Here is an 8,145-nt window from a genome sequence, read left to right on the forward strand (position 1 = left end):
ATTTTACCCTTGGAATAACATGGTTTGGTATTGTTGTGCCCTTCCACATACTAGACTTTGGTATGATTTCATGGTATTTTACCATCTATTACTGGGCAACCAAGGGCACATTTTGGTCCCTGTTATTTGCCCAAGTAATACCAAAATTTGGTATTCCCGTGTTATTTACCCCTGCTCGGGTAACGGGTCACCTGCGCTTCATGAAGGAGTTTGACATATGTAACTCCTCTAGTAACAACAGTTACAGACTGCATGGAAGCGAGACCCAACATAGATACTCCATACGATACAGTTGAAACAACTCGTAGACTTATTTCGCAACGACTGTCAAATTATAGTTTTCTTCAAATTTGGCTTTTCAGTCCGTCGAATAAAAGTAACAACCGTTTCCCTTCGTTACCGACGTTTCGGCTTATATTTTGAAGCCTTCTTCACTGGATCACTAAAAATCAGTATGCTATTACTTTTTGTTCTGTGTTTGTCGTGTGTTTTTGTACTTACAAGGATGTTGTTCTTTGTCAAGTTTTGTTTTGTCCTATGTGTAAACCGTCTGTTTATGTTCCTGCACATCACTGTTGGGATTGGGAAATATGTTGGGTTAAGAGGGGGGGGGGGGGGGGGGGTTATTTTGTGTAATTACTAACGTATTTGTCCTGGATTTTGATTTGTTTTACACATTTACTGTTTGGTAGTTTGCACTGCACAACTGTTTGTATCTAACTGTACGGTGGGATGTTGTTATTGTGTTATTTTGTTTGGGGTTTGTTTTGTGTTTGTGTAATACGTGTAGTATGCCAGCATACGTGCTGTTTAGCCCATCCGTGTCGGTTCTCTTGTTGACCGTGTCTTGGGTGTTATGGATCCAAATCATCTCAAGGAGTGAGAGAGACGACCTCTTAAAGGTTTGATCCAATATTTCTGCTTGTGTGAGATCGAAACGGTGACCACTGTCGATACAGTGCGATATCATAGCTGTCTTCTCCCTTGTCGCTTGTACTTCTACATCGGAGTAGCTGTGTCCAGATTGTAGCAGTTTGTCCAATCTGTTGACATCGCTACGATGTCCAGACAATCTTGTTTTTAGGAGATTGCTGGTCATGCCGATGTATTTGTTGTCGCAGTTGTTACAATTCACACGGTATATGAAGAAGGCTTCAAAATATAAGCCGAAACGTCGGTAACGAAGGGAAACTCGTAGGCTCTGGTGTGCTGGGGGGCCAGAACTTCCACCAGGAACTATCTGCTTCTATACAGATGGCTCCAAAATAGGTAATCTCACTGGAGCTGGGATCTTTAGACCAGGGATCAAACTATCCATCTCAATGGGTAGATGGCCCCAAGCAGAAGTCTATGCTATATACTCCTGCACTGTGCATTGCCTTAGTAAGAACTATAGGCATGCGAAAATCGGTATATTCTCGGACAGCCAGGCAGCACTGCTAGCTCTGAAAGCCGCAAGGGTGGAGTCCAAACTCGTTTAGGACTGCATCGACGTACTACGGGAGCTGTCCCGCCTGAGTACCTGGGCACTGTGGGATCATGGGGAACGAGTTTGCCGATCAGCTAACTGTGTAGAGTAAACAGGGATACATCACAAAAGTTAGTCTCAAGGACGGACGAGGTGATATCAAACCCAAAAGCTCTATTTGAGCACAAATGATGTCGCGCGGTACCAGTTCCAGATGCTGTTCAGAGGCAGGCGCCGGACCAGGTTGTTGAAAAACAGACGCAAAGTGTTGGGCGAAGAGGGTGCACTTTTCGGCGTTCGTTTTGGCTACAGTCTCACCTTAAACCATAGTAGCGGGCAGGTCATTTTCTTTGTATTTGGATTCGGCAAAGGACCAGAACTGCGACGGGTTGCGACGAAGATTTGCTTATGTCTTGCGGATGTAGCTTTTGTAACAGCGCTTGTTGTAGGATTTGTATCGTGAACTGGCAGCTTTGAATACAGCATGTGTAATCGGCCCGCGGTGCTGGGTGTATCGCTCGAGGGCAGCAGCTCGTTGCTTTTTGAGTTCGCGCAAACTCGCGTTGCGACCACAATATAATCACCTGGGTCAGCAAGTCCACCAATTGATGTTCGTAACTTTTTTCAGAAGGTAGATAGAGACAGCCGGCAAATAACTTCTGCGTCTTCAGCTGAATTTTGACGAAGATTTGTTCAAGATTTACAGCAGCAGCTTCAGCGCATACAGTCGAATCCAAGGACTTCCGAACAGCTATGAGTACACCGCCACCCACGGTACGACGGCTGTTTCTGGCATTGCGATGAGTAGAGAACACTTCAAAAGCATTCCCGAACAGCTGCACAGCATTTATTGAGCTGCCAGCCAGGTTTCGGTCAGCATTTTTTTTTTGTTTGATTGCCATGAGTCCACTGCGACCATTTATTTGATCTATTGTAGACCTGCTGATCTATTTTTAGATCTGCAGAGGCTGCCAATTTGCTGTTCTTCGGCATTTGGAGAACAAAGCACACGCGCTATTGATGAGCAAGTGTGTTGATCTATCCACACGCCGTAACATTTTTCCTTTCCCCTGTGCTGTTGTACTTTCCATATGTGTCGCCAGAACTGAAGTGCACTTTTTTATTACGCTACTTAGGATGTGTTCCCAGTGAAATCCCGAAAGCCCGGGACTCTTGCTAAGCAGTTTTTTTTTGTCCCTCCAAGCACATTTTGTGAAAAGTACGAGGAAAGGTGGTGCCAAGCCATGTGGGTTTCAAACCACGGCCTTCCGTTTATCAAACGAAACCTGTAACCAATAGACCACAGGACCCTTATAAACAGGAATTCTAGACTTTGTCTCATGAATAAACTGTAAATTTGTAAACAAATTTTCAGACCTGCCATGCTTTATGCTGTGCCGATCTGGACAAGCGATGACGATGACGATGACGTAGTCCCTAACGCAGAGACGCATCGAGGTCTACATTAGGCCGTCCCAAAAAAATGAAAAGTTGTCAAATCTTCGGTGCTCACCCCTAGAATGATAGATTAGGATGCCAGGAACAATGTTTTCATACAACAAAAAAATCCCAAAAATGGTTTACAACTCGCGCGCGGAGCTTGAATGAAAATGGTGCATTTTTCGAGTATTTTTCAGAAATGCGCGTAACAATCATACTAAAGTCATTCAAATTTGGTCGCCTTGGGCTTCAAGTTATAGTTTAATGTCCCCTGAACAAATTCCTGTACAGACATAGTCCATAAAAGCTTGTGTTTGGGCATGGCAGGGCGTTTTAGGGAGAAAAATGTGTATTTTTTAGGCAAAAAATTTCAAAAATCACTCCCCAAAACGAGCCAAAAAATTTTGCAGCCAAAACTAATGCATTCAGCTTATAGGAAATTTTACGCAGATCATTTTGCTTTTTTTAACATTCAATTTATGTCCACGCAAAGCCGAGATATTTGCATTTTAGTGAACAAAAAGTGACGAATTTTCAAAATTCTTGGTATATAAGCGTTTTTAGCATAAAACATTGGCTACTATGATTACAAACGGTAAGGCATATATTTTGGATATTTTTATTTTGCTCGCTCAAAAACGATATTTGTTAATAACATTTCATTAAAAAACATGACATTTTCTCACAGTGTGACGTAAACGACATATTTATAAGTACTGCTCTGTGCTCTTGTAGATATGAACAAATAACGCTCTAAGGGGTAACTTTTTTTGAAAAAAATAGTTTTTTTTATAAATAAATTTGTTTCATTCGAATGTACATACAAAAAAATCACGTTTACAGCATGGAGATATGAACTTTAATAAAATTAATTTTGATTTATGATTATTTGTCGTTTACGTCACACTGTGAGAAAATGTCATGTTTTTTCATGAAATGTTCCCAAGTAACCATCCAGCACTAATAATCAGCTATACTTCGGCACTAAATGCGCTTTTACAGCTACGGGTAAAAGCTAAACAGTTTTTGCCTCAGCACTGACAGCTACTATAGTGCTGAATAATGGCCGCTTTTGGACTTTACTCGGCTGGTTTAGTGCTGTTCTCTACTTTTGATGTCCAACCCTGCGGAAAAATAAACAGAGAGGCAAAAATATTGCCCGCTCCACGTTCTCTCTATTCTATTTTTGGTTTGTTTACTATACTGCGTTACCGACTGCCTGCTGAATGAACGAAGACGATTATTTTTAGAACATCTGTGTGATTATAGTAGTTGACGTCGCTGATGTGGTGATTCCAGAGCCCGTGTCCTCACGGCTAAATGAGAAGTAATGTTTGATGTGTTTTTATAGCTGGTTATTAGTTCGTGTCAACACAAAATAACAAGTTTTTCTCTTCTCTTTTTTTGAAACCAATGGAAAACAATTGATTTATTTGACAAACCATATTTATCTATAAAGCAATTTTGTGTACAATGAATCACTTTTTACATTTATTTGATTGTCCTACAGTTACCTCCTAGGACAATGTTTTTATTCAGCTATTTTTCGCACGGTTCACACAAACCAAATTTCTGACTCCCAGATCGTCGTCGAACAGCATACATTCAACTTCCTTGCACGTTCCGGACATCCCACAGGCCATCGAATGCTGCAGCATTACCCGGGTGGGGCTGATCGCAGGACCACCAGCTGCCTTTTCACTGGAATGGTTGAAACGAGACGATGTTGGAATACTGAAATTATTTATGTTAAAAACTGGTAATGTTTAGAGTTATTTCACATACTTACATGAAAAGATTGCAAAATAAGGAAAGATTTGAGCTCGGATTTGAGCGAATTTTCAAAAATATCTGCCCACTTGAAGGAGCCTGAGCGAGCGAACAGTTTGTTTTGCTTTTTCCCTCTCTCTCACTCTTCACTCATAACCAGAATCGTGTTGCCAGTTTTATAAAAAAAAAATCTGGAAGGTGTTGCCAGTCGTGGCTTTAAATCAGCACTATAACAGCTTTTGACTGTGCTGTTAAATAAGTGCTGATTCGCATTAACCAATGCTGTTGAATGGCTAATCAGCAATAGAGGTGCCAATTTACTGCTGATTTGTGACTTTTGTTAGTGCTGGATGGTTACTTGGGTTATTAACAAATATCGTTTTTGAGCGAGCAAAATATATGCCTTCCTGTTTTTAATCATAGTAGCCAATGTTTTATACTAAAAACGCTTATATACCAAGAATTTTGAAAAAACGTCACTTTTTGTTCACTAAAATGCAAATATCTCGGCTTTGCGTGGACATAAATTGAATGTTAAAAAAAGCAAAATGATCTGCGTAAAATTTCCTATAAGCTGAATGCATTAGTTTTGGCTGCAAAATTTTTTGGCTCGTTTTGGGGAGCGATTTTTGAAATTTTTTGCCTAAAAATACACATTTTTCTCCCTAAAACGCCCTGCCATGCCCAAACACAAGCTTTTATGGACTATGTCTGTACAGGAATTTGTTCAGGGGACATTAAACTATAACTTGAAGCCCAAGGCGACCAAATTTGAATGACTTTAGTATGATTGTTACGCACATTTCTGAAAAATACTCGAAAAATGCACCATTTTCATTCAAGCTCCGCGCGCGAGTTGTAAACCATTTCTGGGATTTTTTTGTTGTATGAAAACATTGTTCCTGGCATCCTAATCTATCATTCTAGGGGTGAGCACCGAAGATTTGACAACTTTTAATTTTTTTTGGGACGGCCTAGTCTACATGCTCAATAAAAACTCTTTACCTGCTCTGTATGGTTGAACAGAGCTAAGCTCTGTATGCAGCGAACAGAGCCGCCTGGAATAATCTCGCAACGTCTTAGTCAGCCATCATTTGCCGCTCTGTCATCACCGGGACGCCAGTTAGAAAATCCTATGGAAGCTCTCAATCACCCCGTCACAGTCGAGCTCTCAGCCAGCGACCAGCACAGCCGTCCCGGGCCTGTGTTCGGGTGTCAGGAGGGGGTCTTCCAGGCCACATTCACAGGCGAGTACCATCCGTTATCAGATTTACCGTGCCCTGACAGTCCTTCGAATTCTTGCCATCGGTTGGCCTTACACGGAACGACTTCTCATATTGCTGCCTTGTCATCACCGGGGCGCATGTTATATGGTCGTAAGGAAGCCCCCAAACGCTCTGACGCAGTCGCGTTCCCAGCCAGCGACCAGCACAGCCGTCCCGGACCTGCGTTCAGATGTCGTGAGGGGGTCTTCCAACCTACTTTCACAGGCCAGTATCCAATCACCAGCTCGAATGACTGTTTCGACCTTAACATTTTCTCGGATTCCAGCCCATGTCCTGAACGACGTGACCCACGCCAAGACAGCCACCTGACGACACGACCATCACCGGGACGCACGGTATACGGCACTATGAAAGCCCCCGATCACTCCGTCGCAGTCGAGTTCCCAGCCAACCGTCCCGGTCCTGTGTTCGGAGATCGAGAGGGGGTTTCCCAAGCCGCCCCCACAGGCGAGTACCGTTCAAATCAAATGACTTCGTGCTCTGAAAATTCTCCAGCTTTCAGTTCTCGACCGAGTACAAGACACCAGCATGGCCGAGCAGCCCGTGAGCCTTTGCCGGAATCGTAGGCTCCTATCCAGCCTTCGTCAACAGACACCAACGCTAGTGGAACGTGTGAGCACATTCGATTCTACTACCAGAACGTACGAGCATAAGCATAAGCATAAGCATAGGTGCCCACCCGCAGTTGCTACTCCGTTATTGACCAGGACCTCCAGAAGTTACATCCACGAGCCGTGGAAGATGGGTGGGTGCTATCTTTCCTCGCTTCGCAACTTCTCAAAGGCCCCTATCATGCTGATCAATACCGGCGCCGGCCACGACCAGTGGTAGGGTCACGGGGAAGTGGATGGGAATGTTAGTCCGATACTTGAGTGATAGAGACCGCCCAATCGACTGCTTCTCCCACAAAGTATCACATGAGTTTTGAGGGGGTTAGTAGATGGGTATGAGGTCAGGATTCACGAGTGGCAGTGATGTGACCATGAGCATTTTGTTTATCGGTTGAAATTTTTTAAATCTTAGGCAGCCGGCTGCGGAAAGATAGATAATTGATTATTTAAAATAGTTTATTTTTATCGTACGCGTGCCAGCCGAGCAGTAGTGCTATGGGCTGGACTTATCAGTATATTTTTACTGTTTTTACCATTTAGATAACGCGAGCAAATTTCAAAAATAGTAAATAAATGACGCTTTACTCTTCATAAAATCGATAGTTTGATGAGTTAATACTAAAACTGAATGTTAAATTTTTACGATCATTTACGACGAAAATTGTCGCGAGAAAACAGGACTGCGCGTCCCCAGAAGCACTGCACTTATGAAGGCATTATTCGATTATTATGACCAATCACCCCATGCACACAAACAGCGACACAAAAGAGACGAAAATTATCGCGAGAAAACAAAACTGCGCGTCCCCAGAAGCACTGCACTTATGAAGGCATTATTCGATTATTATGACCAATCACCCCATGCACACACAAAAAGCGACACAAACAGGACGGGTCCAGAAGCACTTCACTTATGAAGGCATTATTCGATTATTATGACCAATCACCCCATGCACACAAACAGCGACACAAAAGAGACGAAAATTATCGCGAGAAAACAAAACTGCGCGTCCCCAGAAGCACTGCACTTATGAAGGCATTATTCGATTATTATGACCAATCACCCCATGCACACAAACAGCGACACAAAAGAGACGAAAATTATCACGAGAAAACAGGACTGCGCGTCCTCAGAAGCACTTCACTTATGAAGGCATTATTTAATTATTATGACCAATCTCCATTCACAAACAGCGACACAAAAAGACAAAATTATCGCTAGAATACGACTCGCGTCCTCAAAGCACTTCAATTATAAGATTATTTAATTATTATGACCAATACCCCATTTCTACAAAAGCGACACAAAGACAAAATTATTCGTGAGAAACAGCTCGTCTCAAACTCTTTCATAGAAGCATTATTTAATTATTATGACAATCACCCATGCACAAACAGCGACACAAAAGAACGAAAATATCCAGAAAACAGTAGTGCTGTCCCAAAACACTTACTTATGAATGCATTATTTAATTATTATGACAATCACCCATGACACGATCAGATCACAAAAGAAAAAACTACCGGAAAACAGACTGGCTCTCAAAGCCTTCACTTATCTTCTACTACC

At 42.4% G+C, this 8,145-nt stretch overlaps 1 long non-coding RNA gene across 1 annotated transcript; it reads right to left on the reverse strand.

The window, feature by feature from the left end:
* Window positions 1-843: 843 nt before the first annotated feature.
* On the reverse strand, window positions 844-7,731 carry LOC120430935 (uncharacterized). The gene is made up of 3 exons (XR_005607774.2): window positions 7,538-7,731; window positions 4,698-7,372; window positions 844-4,642 (listed from the first exon to the last, which is right to left on the reverse strand). It is a non-coding gene; the product is annotated as an uncharacterized LOC120430935 (long non-coding RNA).
* Between the last annotated feature and the right edge of the window lie 414 nt (window positions 7,732-8,145).

The sequence above is a fragment of the Culex pipiens genome, unplaced genomic scaffold (assembly GCF_016801865.2).
Source record: "Culex pipiens pallens isolate TS unplaced genomic scaffold, TS_CPP_V2 Cpp_Un0004, whole genome shotgun sequence".
Lineage (NCBI taxonomy): Eukaryota > Metazoa > Arthropoda > Insecta > Diptera > Culicidae > Culex > Culex pipiens.